Here is a 20,908-nt window from a genome sequence, read left to right as displayed (position 1 = left end):
CCTTGAATGACTTCCTATAGGGAAGACAATGCTATCAAGATCCGCAGCCCCAGAAACAGATTTGAAACATCTCCCCAAATCCAACAACAGTGTAATCTTTTTGAAAAGTGCTCTCTTTCTACAGTTAAGAACATATTGAAGGAAATTTAATTTGCGAGGCTGTGTTGTATGACCCAAACCAATGATTTCTGTAAAGAGCAGAAAGCGCCGTTTGGACTTCATCAGATGCAATGAAGATCATGACTCTTCATATTGATCGAAAGTGATTTTTAGCGACAAAAGCGAGTTCAATAGGCTAGGCAGTGCGTCCGTCGAAGAAAGGACGAAGTATTTAATCCTAGGTGCACAGTTTCACCGCTGCAAGGTGGTGGAGGTTCAGTTTAAGTGTTGGGCGTTATTAGTGCCAATGGTCCAGGGCCTATACTTTACTTGCAAGGTCGAATTAATTCGACCAAGTACATTAATATGTTGATTGAGCATTTTCTATCCTACTTTGGCCGGAATTTTGATAACTCTATCTTCAGGTGAGGTTATTGCTCACATTCTCACGGCTCGCAATGCCAAGAGGTTTCTTATATATATATATATATATATATATATATATATATATATATATATATATATATATAATCCCACAGCCAAACAACGTCGCAGCTCACAAGAGCCATGACAGTCAACGAACCGGAAGTCCAAGACTTGAGCTTCGCCTTCATTTGGGCTCATCAGTTAGACACATCCGAACTCAGGATTCGAACCCCAAGCCTCTTGCATGCGAGGCAAGCACTCTACCAACTGAGCAAACGCCCCGCACACAAGTCCGTTGACTGTCATGGTCCTTGTGAGCTGCGACGTTGTTTGGCTGTGGAATTTATTATATACAAGCTCTCGCATTCTGAAAATCATATATATATATATATATATATATATATATATATATATATATATATATATATATATATATAGATGTATCATAATAATGCTATTTCTAAATAAGTAAAACCAGGCCTACAATATATAATCCTTACGACAAAAAATGAAACATAGGATCGTTTATTTCGATCCTTTGATCGATGTTCTGTAGCCAAACATTTATTGGGTAGACTAATCAAACAAGTCATTTCCTTTGCTTAAAGACCGATGTAAAAAAACTATCATAATTTTCTGCTAGCATTTTATCACCAAGGTTCATGGTTATATGTCGGTAGATTAGTAATTACCTCCTTTATTGTATATTTGGCGAGTAAATAAAAAAGTCGATATCCGGCTTTACAAAGAAAAACTAATACGCAGCAATCAAGGGCAAAAATTATCTCGGAAAAATTTCATTGGGGCAATTGATATTTTCGTTGCAAGGCTGATTGCGCATGCTCAACTCTTTACAGAGAAAATGATGGCTTCATGAGCCGTAAAGTATAATAGCAATTCAATTCAAATAATTGCCTATTTAACCTAATTGTTCAAAACTGATAGCCAGCGGTCGCTTTCTAAAGGTTTTAATGCATCGTATTATTTAAATTATTCGGACTACTGTTCTCTCCTTGAGTGTTATTTTCACCATATTTCAGTCGATGTAACCTTCAGCCTTCTTCGGGTGTATCTTGTCAAACTTGGGATATATTTCCATCGAATTTAGGAATCTGCACGGAATTTCGAACTTAAAACTTTATTTAATCCACGGGGGTAGCATGTTCTCGTTCCGTCAGCCAGGATTGAGTAATATCATAAATTATTCCCAATTGTACTAGGTTCAAGGCTTCCAAAATGGATAAAGTACTTTGTAAAATTCAGTTGTTAGGTACATTCTTCTGGAAGTCGTAGGTTCAATATGCAGTGCGCGTCACACTCAAAATACAATTGCTAATTACTTAGGATCGTTAAAAACGGTAACAAATTTTAGTGCATTTGAATAAGTACTTTATGCCAAATTGATGGTTGAATATGGTTCAATTTGTGTAAATTTCTGTATGAAGTACAAATACCTATTACTCCCTATTAATCACTGCTGAACGTAGAACGTCTGCATCTAATCATAGTAAACGTCCATACAAAATTACAGCCCAACCGACTTAGTAGTATCCGAGAAAACCTCTAGAGTAAATCTGATAGAGTGGTAACTAATTCCTCTCACTAACTTAATCACTAACTGTGCATTGAACGGGTACCATAATAATCGCCGCACCTTTTCATAGCAAATATCCATACAAAATTTCAGCAAGATCGGACTAGATTTTCTGATAATACTTCTAGAGTAAATCTGGTATTGTGATTACAAATCTATATTAAACGATAATTATCCAATACTGTGCATCGAAAAGACACTATAACACTAAGTTCGCTGCACCTTTTCGTCGTAAAGGTCAACACAAGATTTCAAGCGGTGAAACAGAGGGATGGAGTAAGAGCAATCTCTACGTAAAAGCCACTCTGTTTGTGTGTGTCTCTCTGTGCGTGCGTTCGTTCTGTATATACTCCGAAACGACCAGGCCATTTTGTTTTGTATAGGCGTATGTGTGCGTATGTAGAGGCGTATGTGTGTAGGCATATATATATATATATATATATATATATATATATATATATATATATATATACTAGCATGGGTGGCCGGCGTTGCCCGGGTATTTGGAGATGTATGTTCAGCAAAAAAAAAAGTGGTCAATTTTTTTAACTTTGACCCCTGAACATTTATTGTTTTGGCCTCAAATTAAAGTTATTAAGTTAGATCCATGTCCAAGGAAACTATATCTAAAATTTCAAGTGTTTAGACCGAAAATTGTCGGAGGAGTTTGGTAGAGTTCTCAAAGGTCATATTGTTGAACTTTGAACCCTTAATCGCCAAATTTCTGGCCGAAAACCGATCACATAGATTTTCCAAAATCTCAGTACCCTGTATATCAAATTTCGAGTCTGTAGACTAAAAATTGAGTTATTGCGTAAGGAAAGGTACACACACAGACACACAGATACGCACACAGACAGACAGACACTTTCAATTTTATGGATATATATAGATACGGCCCGGCAAGGCCACAGGGGAGACAACCAAGGAAAGAAACCCCCAAGTAAAATGAATCCCAAAGCAGCAAAACTGACGCAATACTGCCAGGACACTAAATGTTGGCAAATATGGTTAATTTGAAAATATGTTATTTTTACGAATTGTCATCAAATTTTAAACTATAGAATAGTATTATGAACTTAAAAAAAAAAACAGCAAATTTTCATGTAGTTCGTATCTGAAATGCGTTATTGTCTGTGTCGGGCTTACATCCGGGTCGTTTAATTGTTATGTACTTCTACTTTTTGTAATAAAATATTTTACCAAAAATTCTTCATAAGTTTTGGTTCGGTTTAGATTATAGCTGAAGAAACTAAAGTTATGTATACACACACAAACACACACACACACACACACACACACACACACACACATATATATATATATATATATATATAACTACTTCATTTACTCACATAAAATTAATATACGAAAGTATAGATTTATGCGTAAACAAAGTATTTACCTCAAAAGTGCTCAATACGTAGGTAGAGCTAATTAGTAATTTATAAGATATATATGGCGATTAAGCTACACTGAATATTCGGCGTTTCATCCACTCTAGGATTCGTCAGGCTTATGCGCGAATTCTGTGGTTGTCTATCGTTTTTATATGGTCCTCTTCTGTTGAGGATTTTAGTTAGCCAATCAGCTTTCTAGTATCCACCGCGCCCCTTCCTATCAGCCAATGGGCATGCATTTTATCGAACAAAGGATCTGTTTTAGAACTAGGTTAGTGGTTTAAGGCAGACATTTTCCTTTTTCTTTTTTTATATATATAAATATACATATGTGTACATACATATATACATATATATACATACATATATATATATATATACATATATGTGTGATCGTTTATGTATATTCATGTTTATTTCATTTATTTATTTGTTTATTTTCTAATGTTTTTGTTAGTTTTAAAGCTATTTTGTATCGCTATCCTAGAGTAAGTTTTATACACATATATATACACACACATACATACATATATTTTTCTCATAAATTTGGTTTTCGTTACAATTCAAGTTGATGCACCCAAGTCGTATGATTTTTTGTTTTTAAATCGTAATTTAATATTATATAAAAATCGTTAGAACATTAACTCTATAGTAATAAACACGAAATCTGCAAGAATTAAAATATCATATTTAGCGTACTTTACAACCGGGCTACGTCAGGCGTTCCTGCTAGCTTAGATAAATACTTTTGCAATTTTAACAAAAAAAGCTGCATTAACATAAGAGTGTCTCCATTTACATTGAACATCTACGGAATGCCAACATCAATATATTACATATGAATGAGCCCGCTATGGAATTTCCACACGTCTCGCTAGTATATATATATATATATATATATATATATATATATATATATATATATATATACCTATGTAATATTATATATACATATGGATAGATAGATACTTTTGCTGTTTAAACAAAAAAGCTACGTAAATATAAGTGTCTCCATTTATGCTGAACATCTACAGAATGCCAACATTAATATATTACACACACACACACACACACACACACATATATATATATATATATATATATATATGTATGTATATATATATAAAAGTAAGAGAGATATATTAAATGTGTGTGAGAGAAAGGGAGAGAGATAAAAAGTGAGGTGTATGTAATTAATCAAACATAGACATTCTGGTATATATATATATATATATATATATATATATATATATATATATATATATATATATATATATATATATATATATATATATCAGAATGTCTATGTTTGATTGAATGTAATGAAACGTATCTACACATATGGTTATATGCCGAAACAAATTCATTTGTTTTTCGGCAATCCCATCCAATCGTTTACACAAATATGTAAATACACTCAGGCTTTGGCATTCGCGCCACAAGCTCACTAATAACAAATATAACCCACACACTGACATATTCATTCACACAGACATTTAGGTTCATTTAAAACGTACACACTCTAATGCGTAGCGAGACACGATGGCCGAGGCGTTCTCATGCTTGCTTACTCAAAGATATATCCCATAATCCAACGGGCCATAATGTTGCCGTTACCAATATCCATTACGGTAATAGCGATCTGAAAAATCCATTTTGAGAAAACGCCGTGTAAATTGACAATTTAATAAAACAGATGCGTTTCTCGATAATCGTGTTTCAGCGCGGACAATAGCGGAGGTTTTGTCGCCGCTCGCCCGGTAATTGGCGCGCAAATCAATTTGTCGAACCGTTTTTCTCTGTTCGAAAGAGAGGGGGTATAGATGTCGACAATTCGGGCTAAGCGCGCGAACGAGAGATTTTGATTTCATCGCTTTATTGAATAGAACACAAACAGGCGGCGTGAATGGAAGCCAGAAGAAAATGGGGTTGAACTGGCCATTTTTATTTTGTCCTCTTTTGACAAACTGGGGGGGGGGTCAGGCGACCGATCGCTAATGAGACAAAGAAGACAGATTAAAAAGAAAAAAAAAAAGGAGAAAAGCGATCGAAATCGCTGGAAGACAGAGTAGTGGGAGGAGTAAGAATGCAGAGAAATTTACAAAACGGGAGCGTGAGAGGTGTTTCACTAGACTAAATCAATTTTGTAATATCAGATTGTATAATTTTTTTTTTTTTTTGTAAAAGTTGTTTGTTTTATATATTATTTTTTTTATTTTTCTACGCTTAAAGAAGGGATTAAAATAAGCAAGACGATTTCAGATCAGTGTAATTCCCTCTTGCTATATTTTGTGTATTTTGCTCTTTCTTTATTATATATGTTTTTTTTTTGTTTTTTTTTTTTTGTTTTCATCTCGTTTCTTACATTTTTCCTCCATATCTCTCTATGTGGTACACAGTTCAAAGCAACATTGGTAACTGCGGATACTTCGGGGAGATTGTCATAATCAGAAACCGGGGACAAAAGTATAGTTAAATAAAGAAAACTGATTACCGACCACCTTTGTTGAAACCGACATTATAGATGTTATTCTGCTCTACTTTAATCCACACAAATGATATATATATATATATATATATATATATATATATATATATATATATATATATATATAGCAGGCAGCCAGGCGTTGCCCGGTTGTAAAATACGCATAAATATTATATTTTAATTAATGAAAAATTATTATGAATTATAAACATAAGTATTAAACCTAACGTTAAATTCCTTTTAAAAAATTAAGTAAAACAATATACCAAAAGAAACTGTGACATGTGCATGTGAGTATTATGTTTTTTTTTTCTAAACAGTTCACTTGTTGTAAATATATAATATATATATATATATATATATACATATATATATATATATATATATTAATATATATTAAAATGTGTAAATTCAACGTTATTTCACGCCGTTAATGGTAGCCGATTGGGTATAGTTTTTGCTAATCGAACCAGAGATAGCTCGTGTTGCTGAGTTCGAATCTGTCGACTGTTGTTAATCGTAACACCCTGCACTGAAGATTCCCGAAAGGATGAAATACTAGTGTCTGTAGGTATTTAATTATTATAGTAAAAAAAAATAATTAACAGACTCTTTTAGAAATTCGTTTCTTATCGTTGAGCACTTTCAGTTGAATTAAGTCGGTCAATTAAGCTCTTATGCATAGATCATCGTATAACGATAAGATAAATGACTGACTGACGCAAAAAAACATTTAAATTAAAATGTTTAAATTCAACGTTATTTCACGCAGTTAATGGTTGGTTGGTTGTTGTTTTTTTACGGCATATCAAACCTTTTCAGGTTATTTAATGCCGAATCCGGTGATTTTGAAGAAAATTTTTTTAATAGAATATATTTGTTGTTTTCAAGTCGGTTTCTATTTAACCCATAGTTAGGACCCTAACAGGTACTACCACTCCGGGTCAAAGTGGACCTGGGAGCAATGGTAATTAAAGGGTGGCTCCACACTCCCCAAAGCCTGCAAGCTGGGGCCTCACCACTGGATATAGTTTAAGGTCATATCCAGGACCATGCAGTTTATGGTAGTCGAATGGATACTAAGATAGCTCGTGTTGCCGAGTTCGAATCTGTCGACTGGTGTTAACCCTGACACCCTGCACTGAAGATTCCCGAAAGGATGAAACACTAGTGTCTGTAGGTATTTAATTATTATAGTATATAAAAAAATAATAATAATATACACACACACACACACACACACACACATATATATATATATATATATATATACTCGAACTAAGATCGAAAAAAAATCTAAATGCATGATTAAAGCATGATAACCATTAGACCAGCTTGACACGGTCTTTTAAAGTTGTTTTCTAAACCTACTCGTTCATAAATAAAGAGATTGTTATGTTTTTGTCCGCGCAAGTGCATTCTTAAAACAGTTGACAAATTGATAAAAATCCGACGAACCTTACGTACTCATTTTTCAGTTTGAGCCAAACAAATACTAAATCTTCATTAGTCAGAGATCTTTAAACTAAATAAATTAAATAATTTTAATAGGAGAATAAAACCACCATATATGTCTTTTTTTAAATACCATTTTCTGTAAAACTAATTAAATACTAGCGAGACCTGTGGAAATTCCACAGGGGACTCGTTCATATGTAATATATTGACGTTGGCATTCTGTAGATGTTCAGTTTAATTGGGGACACTCTGATGTTATTGTAGCTTTTTTGTTAAAATTGCAAAAGTATTTATCTAAGCTAGCACGAACGCCCGGCAAAGCTCGGTCGTAAAGTACGCTTAAATATGATGTTTTAATTTTTGCAGATTTCGTATATATTACTATAGAGTCAATGTAGTATCTATTCTTATATATTATAAAGTTTCGATTTCAAAAATAAAAGCATATATATCCATATGACTTGGGCGCATCGGATTGAATTGTAACGACAACTTGAGTTCCCTCATCTATAATCTAAACCGAAACCAAAACTTATGAAGAATTCTTGGTAAAATTATTTATTATAAGAAATGGAATGGTGCATTAGCTTGAATCAAAACCGAAATAAAAATTTATGAAACACACACACACACACACATATATATATATATATGTATATATATATGTATATATATATATGTATATATATATATATATATATATATATATATATATATAACTTGAGTTCCTTCAGCTATAATTGAAACCGAAATTAAACTTATAAAGAATTCTTGATAAAATTATTCATAAAAAATAGATTACTTGAGTGCCATCAGTACATAACAATTAAACGACCCGGATGTAAACGTGACATTGAAAATAACACACACGCTATCGTATTAATATATAGATTATTTCCACGTTTCTTCAGCTCATTCGAAAACTAGCTTAGTCGTACAATACTAACCCAAACAGTGACAATGGTTTATCTGTATACTCTTTGTTTTCAACTTGATCTTTATATTAATGATATTGTTTTATAAAAATCGTTTGATCACGAGTAATCGTGCGTGGTAAAATATGATAGCCATTTATTTTTCTTGTCGATCCTTAGCCTCCTAGCATTTCTTATTTCGCATTCGATGCCAAATGTATCTCTACTACTATATAAAAAGAACTTTGCTCATGCGCGTGTGTGTTTGTTCGTTCCATATGGGTTCCGAAACGGCTGCGCCGATTTTTATGAATTTTCAAACAAAGGTACTCTATGTATCTGGCAGAGTTCTTAGATAGGTATTATATCGGAATCACTTTGATTCAATAATCGAAAATTCCGATGAAAAAAGGAAGAGACGATTTGACCAGTTAACACTTTTATACAACCTAACATCACAAGTGTATTTGAGAAGTTTTTTCATCACACAAGCAGAAAGACTCGGCATATAAAATCCACAGTATATTTTTTATATATATATATATATATATATATATGACAGGTACGCGTTCGAAATTAATCTTTCTGTTTAGAACACAATTGAACTATGATACTTGACCGTTGTATTTTAAACTTTAATTCAATCCATTATATATAAAAAATAATATAAAATCCACAGTAAGTTCTCTACAGTGCAATGTAGTCTACAATGTATTGTGGACTAAGTCATTGCAGGGAGGCATGTGAAGATGTTTACTGGTGCACCCTGATGTGTCCTCAACTAGAGCAGGCAATCAATCGATTTCTATGAAGATACAAATATGGGAGTGTGAAACATTCGTTGATCATCGTTCAATCCCGGCAAAGGCTGGGTTACCCTGCTAGTGACGAGATATGAGTATTTTCTTAGAGCAGTTTACCTGATCATTATGGAATATACTGTTTTACTATTATTACTCCAATAAACTGGTTAATTATTCAAATTGTTTTTAACTCTTTGTTTGATGGGTGTAGGTCTTTTTAGGAGAGAATGTGTAAAGCCCGCGTAAGATGGGTCTTTTAAGCAAATTAAAACATTAACCCCCGAATAAAAAAAAATTTTAAAAAAAAAACGTGAGAAAAAATAAATCGAAAAGAAAATCTAAGCGCAAATTTATTTGCGCGTTACATTGAAAAGAGCAGGTAATCGAAGGTTGCCGGATCGACGAGAGTGATGTTCTTGTGCATCGACTGAGAACAGGTCTTTCCGTTCCCAGCATCTTGACTTTCGGGCTTTATGTCCCACACTCCCTGTCTTCCCCACACCCATCACCATCGTGATCACTCAGTCAGACCACTCCCTCCATCCACCAGCCACACCACTGCACTGAATACACGGCCATTCATTTTCCCATTCATTCATCACTCATCATGCAACATCACTTCTTTCTAACCCGCCCTGTGCTCTTCCTTCTACCGACCCTTAACCCGGTGATGACTGCCTTTTTCCCTACTTCTTTTTTGTTCCGTTTCAAACAGGACACTGATAAACAGAGCATTAACTGGCAGCTATAATTCCGATTGCTCGTTAAGTAGTTGATACTTTCGCATCTCATGGTCTGCATGTTTGTATAATCGATTGTTTTGAAAACGAATTGGAACAAAAACCTGAAAATAAAGAGAAAATACGATGTAAAAAAAGAAAAAAAAAGAAAACTAAGAAAAATAGCAGATAGTAAAATAAAGCGAATGTGTTGACGGATAAAAATATCGGAAGCCAGGAAGCCAATACGTAAATGAAATGGAGGGAACTGGTTGACCACATCTTTCCGTGGACGTTACTGTGTCGTTCTCTTTTTTCTTCTTTTTTTTCTTCTTTCTTCATTTTATCTTTCATTATCTTCCGTGGACGTTACTGTGCCGTTTTTTTTTCATTTATTCTTTCTTTCTTTTATCTTTTATATCTTCAGTGGACGTTATTGTGCCTTTTTTTTAATTATTCTTTCTTTCTTTTATCTTTCATTACTTTCCGTAGACGTTATTGTGTCGGGTTTTTTTTTTTTTTTCGTTTATTCTTTTTTCATTTTATCTTTCATTATCTCCCGTGAACGTTACCTTGCCGTTTCTTTTTTTTTTTTTTTTTTACGTTTATTATTTCTTCTTTCTTCTTTCATTATCTTCCGTGGATGTCATTGTGCTTTTTTTTTCGTTTATTCTTTCTTTCTTGTATCTTTCATTATCTCCCGTTGACGTTTTCGTGCTGTTTTCTTTTCTTTTCTTTTTTTCGGTTATTCTTCTTACTTTTATCTTCCATCATCTTTCATTATTGTGTCGTTATTTTTTTTCCGGTAATTCTTTCTTTCTTTTATCTCATAATCTTCTGTTGACGTTATTGTGCCGTTTTTTAATTTTTTTTTTCTTTCTTCCTTTTATCTTTCATTATCTTCCGCGGACGTTTTTGTGCCGTTTTTTCAGTTTATTCTTTCTTTCTTTTATCTTTCATTATATCCCGTGGACATTATTGTGCCTTTTTTTGTTGTTGTTGTTGTTGTTTATTCTTTTGTTTATATTTCATTATCATCCATGGACGTTATTGTGTCTTTTGTTTTCGTTTATTCTTTCTTTCTTATTTTTATCTTTCATTATCTTCCGTGGGCGTTATTGTGCCATTTTTTTTTTCGTTTATTCTCTCGTTTATATTTCTTTATCTGCCATGGACGTTATTGTGTCGTTTTTGGGTTTTTTTTTATTTTCGTTTATTCTTTCTTTCTTTTTTTTATCTTTCATTACCTCCCCTGGAAGTTATTATGTCGTTTTTATTTGCTTGTCTTTTTGTTTGTCTTTTTCATTTATTCTTTCCTTCTGTCATTACCTTCGATGGACGTTATTGTGTCGTTCTTTTTCCGTTTAATCTTTCTTTTATCTTTCATGTTATCTTTCAATTTTCATGTCTTTTCCATTCTCATCTTGTTCTTTCTCGCTTTCGCGTTCGCATCGTTTATCTTTCGTTCACCTTTCTTTCATTCGTTCTTTTCAGTCTTTACCTATTTCTTTCGTTGATTTTTTCTTTTATTCCGTCTACTTTCTTTTGTCTTTATATTCTTTCTTCTTTATGTGCCTCGCTTGTTCTTTTTACATTCGCTTTTTTTTTACTTCTTCCATATGTTCTCTATTTCCTTCTTCCTTTCATTAAGAGCATAGAAGCAAACAAATGAGTAAATAAAAGAAAATTTAATAATTTACCACGTTTGTTTGCTGTTGTTCTTTCTTTTGTTAATGTTTTATTCTTTCCCTCTTTCGCCCTCGTTTCTTTTTAAATGTTCTTTTTGTCATTAATTCATTCTGTTTTCATTCTTTTCGCCATTTCCCGCGTTCTACCTTTCATTCAAACAATTTTATTTGATTCTTTCTTTGTTTTCCTTTCAATTTTCTATTATTCGTTTCGTTTTTAGTCGCGTCAAGCGACTCTATAAGTCGCTCCGTCGGTCGGTCGGTGGGGGAGCAAATAAACACCAACCTTTCATACCAATTGTCACTATCCAGCAACCCTACTCCCCGGGGAGTTGGTCCCCATTTTCCCTTCAATCCTCACATTAAAAATCGGCCTTGTGCCTAATTTGCTCGATGGGGGAGCAAATAAATACAGCTTTTCTTGGCCTTTTGCCCAAGATCAAAGTGTAGTATCTGTTCCGGCAGATACTGAAAGCAAATAGGATATGTGGAGGCAACCCCACATATCAGACCTTGGTCAATGTAAGGGAAACTCTTCATACCAATTGTCACTATCCAGCTCCCCTACTCCCCGAGGAGATGGTCCCCATTTCCACTTCACTTCTCACATTAAAAATCGACCTTGTGCCTAATTTGCTCTGTGGGAGAGCAAATAAATACCCTTTTCTTGACCTCTTGGCCAAGATCAAAGTGTAGTATCTGTTCTTACTACATGCTGTACTTATGTTTGTAACTTTGTGATATACAGTGGGGGATCACTTTTTTGTATTAATTTATTGTAAAATGATCACCTACTTTACAATCAGTCAGTCTCAAAGCCTTTCAAGTCATTCTCCAGATCATTCAAGTTGTTTTTGAAGGATTACAGTTATTTTTTAAGCATTCAAGTCATTCCTAAGGTCATTCAATTCATCCTTAAGTTTATTACAGTCATTCTAACTCATTTACTTTTTATTTAAGTCATTTCAGCCCATTTTTCGGTTATTTTAGTTTATCTTTAAGAATTTCATGTCAATCCTACATTCACGCATTCATTTATTACAAGAGAGCACGCGACTAATGGCTATCGGCCTTGTTTTTTTTTAATTCGTTCTTTTGTCTTTCGTTGAATGTTCTTTCTTTTCTATATTTCTTTCTAATTTCGTTTCTTCCTTCCTTCATTCCTTTGTCTTTTCTGTCCTCTTTATTTCATTGATCATTTATCGCCCGTTTGTCTTTTTTGTTTCCTTCGTTCTTTCTTTCGTTATTTGTTACTTTGTTTTTGTAATTTTGTTTTTACTATCTATATATTAATACGATAGCGTTTGTGTTATTTTTGTGTGTCAAGCTAACATCCGGGTCGTTTAATTGTTATGTACTTCCATCAAACTGATAAACCCAGTTCATATGGATATATCTTTTATTTTTGAAATCGCAATTTATAATATATAAAAATCGATAGAACGTTAACTCTATAATAAAATATACGAAATCTGTAAGAATTAAAATATCATATTTAAGCGTATTTTACGACGTGGCTACGCCGGGCGTCCCTGTTATGTTGGATAAATACTTTTGAGGTTTTAACAAAATAGCTACAATAATATCAGAACGCCTCCATAAATGATATCATTGATAGTTTTATCGAAATAAAATAAGGAAAAATAATGTGGGGACCTTTACTCTATCTGTTTTTTTTTTTTTTTTTTTTTTTTTGTTTTTTTGACAAAATAATAATTAATTTAATAATTAAAAGAAAAGAAAGAAAATAACACAGAAAGAAAATCATGAATAGCGCGTTATGAAGAGGACGAATTCGAATAAGAAGGGAGACAACTTGTATAGAAACAATTAAAATAAAGCACAAATCAACGCCGTTGAAAATAAAAGAAAACAAAAAGCAGAGAACGTCCCGAAATGTAATAATATAATAATAATAATAATAATAATAATAATAATAATAATAATAATAATAATAAAACAGAAAAGCTATGGGGGAAAAATCTATAATCTAAATCTCACCTGTCTGTTTAAGTGTATGTATGCATGTATGTATGTATGCATGTACGTATGCCTAAAATTTTCACAGGCGCTAGGAGCGTGACAAAACCGGTATTGTTTTAAACCTCGAACTTTTGGACGACAAATATTGAAAAATTGGCCAAAAACATTAATTCCTTCACCCTTAACGATGCAGTTTTCTACAAGGAGGGGTCGCTTTTTCGCAGATGTTCTCGAAAGTTAACCACTCTTTTCGATAGACTAGCCGCAATTTTGACGTTCGTCCCGTCCGGTTTTGCGATGGACGCAACAGCAAAGACGTCACTTTTTTTCTTCACGTTTTCCCCCTTCGCGGTACGGCTTTGAGCCTGCCTGCATACTACATTTTTTTTTTTTTTGCTCACCACACACCTCCAAACACCCGGGCAACGCCGGGCACCCAGGCTAGTCATAAATAAATGTAACAAATACTAAAGAATGATGAATATGAAAAATAGTTTACGGATGTTAAATTGAATGCACAAACGAATACCAATAAGCAAGACAAACAATTGAGACAGAAGTCGTAACAAGACGTTATTGTCTAATAATTATGTTTCGAAAATAAAGAAAACAAAAACAGAGTTAAATAAAAATAGAAAATAACTATTAGAGATGGAAGAGCGATGTCGTTAAAAGGGCAGAAGCCATATTGTTTTTTGTCACGTATTCATACCAAGCCCTGTTTTGGTTGATCGATCGTCAAAGGAAATATTAGTTTTTGTCGAGTGGCGTATAATCTCTTCCCTATGCGGCGTCACGTACGTTGAGTGAACACTGAGCTAGTGTCAATATAACTTCTATTAAATTCATTACGATGTTAATTAAGTTTCTCATTTGAGACAAGAATAATAGGTAAATTAATCCGACTTTTGCCTGCTGACTTCCTATCTAACGATCAATCGGCATTGGTAATTTGGCACGGACTGGGAATTAGAAATACTGGGTTCAAGTACAGTCGGGGTCATTGAGTCACTTCTCACTAATATTTTTTTCCAACTTAAATATTTTATCAATCAATCAGGTTAATTTACTTTTCTTAACTCCCTCTTACTTCCGCTCTTTTTGTACCTCTTTTCACCTGCTTATCCAGAAGAGCAACGGTCCTTCGTTTCTACTATATTTATTACCTAACAGGGGTAGAGGGGGCGCCGATTTGCGCAGTCGCAATATACGCTTAAATGTGATATTTTTATTTGCCCGGATTTCGTATATATTGATATAGAGTCGTGATTTCAAAAGTAAAACAAAAAAGTATTTAGGTGCTGTCAGCTAGAATCGAAAACGAAACTTTCACATTCAAAGCTGGTGACGTTACCACTGTAGCAATGTGACACGCATATGAACTGATTAAAACTTAAAAATTAAAAATAAACTAATATGAAGAACGATTGTTTTTCAATTTTGACCCATTTTTGACCCCTTAAAATCATTTTAATCGGCTAAAAACCAATAAAATAAAGACCGTAAAAAGTCCAATCATTTGAGATCCCTAGCACCGCTCTGTGACTTTTAGTTCCGGTGGAGATAGAGCTTAAAATATGGAGGCAAACAGGCAGGCATATAGGCTTTTATATATTATGTATGTAATTTCTTTCTTTGTGTATGTGATGGTATATATCTGAAAATATGTATAGGCCTGCACAGCATATAAGTATAAAATACAGGTACGTCCTCAGATGATGACTGTCATATCTGGGAAGGTTATACTTAAGGTCAAGAATGCATATATATTTGCAATATAATGGGGATATTTACACTGGTCAACAGCAAATTTGTTCGCGTTTTTTAGCTGGTTTAGGATGAATCTGATGCACTGAACAAACGTCACGTTGGTTTTGCTTAATCAGGTCAAGTTTTTGTGTATGGAACATTTTAGAAAGGTAAATCGTCGTATACATATATATATATATATATATATATATATATATATATATATATATATATATATATATATATATATATTAGAAGGGTAAATCGTCGTTTAGAGAAGTCACTGTAGAGCTCTACTTGTTATTGATCAAAATTATAGTAAGTTTTGGCAGGATTTATTATAACACTCCTATGACTAAAATTTCAATGGAAATACTACGCATAGAGAGGGAGCAACTATACTCGAAATTGTTTGGTATGTATTAAGTATTTCGATATTATTTATGCTTAGGTATATTCTCTGAACATATCGGAGATTCGGCTCTAAAATAGGAAGTATGTTAGATATTTATAAATAGCATATATATATATATATATATATATATATATATATATATATATATATATATATAGCTGCCGGTACCGAACTAGATTTTTCAACTGTATTGAACCTGTTACTAGAAAAACAGTTTAGCCTATACCTGTGTCCCTCTCTATCGATCCATATATATATATATATATATATATATATATATATATATATATATATATATATATATATATATATATATATATATAAATGTGTGTGTGTGTGTGTGTGTTGTCATCCAGAAGCAGGTTGTTTCGCTGTATCAAAACTCTTCAAATTGGTGAGGCAAGCACGCATTCCAAGTCCGGGATCAAATGGACAACCGTCAAGTTGATAATCAATAAGTTTAAATCAGCAGGTCACCGGGACAAATGCATTTGGTGACAATATTTAACAACACTTTATACTAATATTGACCTAAACTGCAACAGTGTTCTATTTGTTTATTTTTAAAAGAAATTTGTATCACACTAAAGTAGTAGCAGGCAATATAATTTACAAGAATGCTCAAACCGAGAATGGGAAGAGCTTATATAGTCATCAAAAGACAGACTGTACCGCTGTATCACATTTCTTAATGTCGGTAGACTTACACTCATCCCAAGGCCGGGATGGAAGCAACCAACATAGAGTAAATATATATACATATATATATATATATATATATATATATATATATATATATATATATATAAGTGAAATTATATGTCTGTCTGTCTGTGTACAATTCCCTACACAATAACTCTGTCACTTTTCAGTCCACAGACTCGAAATTTGATGTACAGGGAATGGAGATTTGGAAGAATCTTTTTAATCAGTTTTCGGCCAAAAATGTGGCTATTAAGAGGTCAAAGTTAAATGGTTTGACTTTTGAGAACTCTAGCAAACTCATCCGCCAATTTTGGGCATAAACAATTGAAATTTTAGATATAGGTTCCTTGGACATGGATCTAACTTAATAACTTGGTTTGAGCCCAAAACAATAAATTTTAAGGGGTCGTAATAGGGGTCAAAGTTTTAAAAAAATTGACCACTGCGGTCTCTACTAAATTTCTCACACAATTTCTGGTCTAAACATTTGAAATTTTACATAGAGGGTATTCAGACATAGGGCCAGCTTTTTAATCGGTTTGGGTCGAAAATTTGAGCTACCAATATATAAATGTATGTATGTATGTTGGCGTGTCTGCCCAAAACTTTCGACAGAAGCGACGAAGATCATTATCGTTTTGAAGCTCGACCATTACAGTGACAAATGTCGAAGAATTGGCTAAAAACATTAAATTTTTCACTCTCAAGTATACGCTTTTCAACAGGGAGGGGTCGCTTTTTTTCGCCGATGTTTTCGTAAGTCATCCCCCCTTTTCGATCGTCTAGCCTTAATTTAAACCTACGGCACTTCCGGTTTGGCGGTGGTCGTAACAGCAAAGACGTCATGTTTTTTTCACGTTCTGTTCAGCCTTTGCGGTAGGGGTTCGAGCCTACCTTCCTACTACCACTTTATTTTTCTCAACACACACCTCTAAACACCCATGCAACCCCAGGCACCTATGCTAATATATATATATATATATATATATATATATATATATATACACGCACACGCACAATCACAGACACACATTATATATATATATATATATATATATATATATATATTATTCGAAAGTAGTTACGTTTGATTGCATCACATTATATGCGTTATATAATGTGTTATTTATATCACATTATTATGTGCATTATATAAGGGGTTATTTATATCACATTAATGTATGCGTTATATAAGGTGTTATTTATATCACATTATTATATGCGGTATATAAGGTGTTATTTATATCACATTATTATATGCGTTATATAAGGTGTTATTTATATCACATTATTATATGCGTTATTTAGGGTGTTATTTATATCACATTATTTTATGCGTTGTATAAGGGGTTATTTATATCAAATTATTATGTGCGTTATATAAGGGGTTATTTATATCACATTATTATATGCGTTATATAAGGTGTTATTGATATCACATTATTATATGCGTTATTTAAGGTGTTATTTATATCACATTATTTTATGCGTTGTATAAGGGGTTTTTATATCACATTATCCTGTGCGTTATATAAGGGGTTATTTATATCACATTATTATATGCGTTATATAAGGTGTTATTTATATCACATTATTATATGCGTTATATAAGGCGTTATTTATATCACATTATTATATGCGTTATCTAAGGTGTTATTTATATCACATTATTATATGCGGTATATAAGGTGTTATTTATATCACATTATTATATGCGTTATATAAGGTGTTATTTATATCACATTATTATATGCGGTATATAACGCGTTATTTATATCACATTATTATGCGTTATATTAGGTATTATTTATGTCACATTATTATATGCATAATGTTAGGTGTTATTTATATCACATTATTATATGCGTTATATAACGCGTTATTTATATCACATTATTATGCGTTATATTAGGTATTATTTATATCACATAATTATATGCGTTATATAAGGGTTTATTTTTATCATATTATTATATGCGTTATATAAGGTGTTATTTTTATCACATTAATGTATGCGTTATATAAGGTGCTATTTATATCACATTGTTATATGCGTTATATAAGGTGTAATTATATCACATTATTATATGCGGTATGTAAGGTGTTATTTATATCACATTGTTATATGCGTTATATAAGGTGTTATTTATATCACATTATTATATGCGGTTTATAAGGTGTTATTTATATCACATTATTGTATGCGTTATATAAGGTGTTATTTATATCACATTATTATATGCGGTATATAACGCGTTATTTATATCACATTATTATGTGTTATATTAGATATTATTTATATCACATTATTATATGCGTTATATAAGGTGTTATTTTTATCACATTAATGTATGCGTTATATAAGGTGCTATTTATATAACATTATTATATGCTTTATATAAGGTGTAATTATATCACATTATTATATGCGGTATGTAAGGTGTTGTTTATATCACATTGTTATATGCGTTATATAAGGTGTTATTTATATCACATTATTGTATGCGTTATATAAGAGTTCATTATATCACAATATTATATACGTTATTCAAGGTGTAATTATATGCGTTGTATAAGGTGTTATTTATATCACATTATTATACGTGTTATTGAAGGTGTTATTTATATCACATTATTATATGCGTTATAGAAGATGCTAATTTTACTTGTGATTGATTGAGTGAATAGTGATTAAAATAAAAATTATATTACTTTAGTCAAGGTAGGCAACGTTCTATATATTAGCACGGTTGTGAACTATTTATCAAAATAATTAGCTTCTAAGTTATAATGTTCACTATTGTGTGCTTATTAGATTAATACATAGGTTGAATAGAAACTATTATTTGGCTTAATGTTTGTAATACACTTGTTGTTATTTTTCTTAACCTGTATGTATAAATTAGAGCAACAGGGAGTTGTGGGTTTAGTTCAATAATTTGCAATTTCAATAATTGGTAAATTTATACCATGCCAGAACAATAATGGTAAACTACACATATACACATGCATATACGTAACAGACATTTACAAAAGTATACGCAAATACACGCATACGTACATATACATGTACACATATAAACACATAAAAATAAGAGGATGAATAAAAAATACAATAGAATCATTAAATGCATTTTTATGATCAGCAAACCTTATTAGGTCTGAAACATTTTTCTCCTCACCAGCTCTTATGTATACATACATGCAGTTATATAAATATTGAAACATATACTAAAGGGGAGGAAAAGTACAGAAATTGTATAATGCTAGGTATACATATACAACATAAAAATTAGATTACGTTAGAGGGGGGTTAGTTTTGTGTACGTTTACAATATAGGTGAAAAACATAGATATAGACATGTGTTGACATAAGCTTTTTACAGAATTCACAGGATACACATGCATAACATATAAGATAGAACAGTAGGATAATGCATAACAAATATGAATGAATCTCTGAAATAAAAATATATACTCATTTATAGTCATATAAGTGTGCATAGAGAGGTAGCTACTTAGTATAAGTGAAATATGGATCGGGTAGGAGGAAGGGGTAAAGACGTATATAGGTCGCAGAGATATAAGTGTCCTTCAACTATACCGAGCATAACGTTTTACAATGCATAAAAATTGAAAGTATGCATATGGCATGTTAGGTTATAAATTATATATATATATATATATATATATATATATATATATATATATATATATATATATATATATATATATATATATGTATTCAAGTAGTTTCTAAATCTTCAGATAAAATTTAGGTTACTAAGGAGGTGTTTTAATAGTGTTTGCAATTGGTAACGGTTTTCATGTTTTTACTAAGGAGCTTATCGTTCTCCCTTAATGTAATATATAGTTTCTCATTAAGGCATAGGTAGCAAGGTGAATTTATAGACTGGCAGGTGTACTCTCCTAAAGATATTCCAATTTACAATTGTTGACAATCCTTGTTCAATTAATTCATTAAAGTGTTTAGATAGTGATAATTTGTTTGTATGGTTTGAATAGTGTTTTTTATGTCTGTATAGTTTGAATTTTGTTCTTGTTATCGTTGAGTTCATTAGTTCCAACATTTGAATATCTAAAGCCTGTATATATAATATATATATATATTGTTTATTATGTATGTATGTATGTATGTATGTATGTATGCGTGTGTGTTTGTGTGTATGTGTGTGTTGGGGTGGAGAGGACTCCTGTAAGCCGTGGTGAAGGCAACCTTTCTAGAAGAAGCAAATCTCTGATTTAAAAAACCATAAAGCGGGAGACCAGTACCCGCATTAAGCTGGTCTGCAGTTTAACTTGTTGCTGGCTATCTTGCTCTTGCTTGTTGCTGGATCTCAACGTTTTGAACCAAGAGAGAGAGAGAGACTTAGCTGTCGTACAAAGCTAATACTCTGTAACATCATCTGTGTATAGATACTCCCTAAGGCATTTGTCTATAAAAGT

The 20,908-nt window shown here is 32.3% G+C and overlaps 1 pseudogene; it reads left to right on the top strand.

The window, feature by feature from the left end:
* The first annotated feature begins 12,247 nt into the window (after nucleotides 1-12,247).
* LOC145284320 (U2 spliceosomal RNA) lies at nucleotides 12,248-12,385 on the top strand (annotated as a pseudogene).
* Nucleotides 12,386-20,908: the final 8,523 nt, after the last annotated feature.

The sequence above is a fragment of the Euprymna scolopes genome, chromosome 8 (assembly GCF_053919585.1).
Source record: "Euprymna scolopes isolate OS-2025 chromosome 8, ASM5391958v1, whole genome shotgun sequence".
NCBI lineage: Eukaryota > Metazoa > Mollusca > Cephalopoda > Sepiida > Sepiolidae > Euprymna > Euprymna scolopes.
This window is presented reverse-complemented; position numbering and strand designations above follow the sequence as displayed.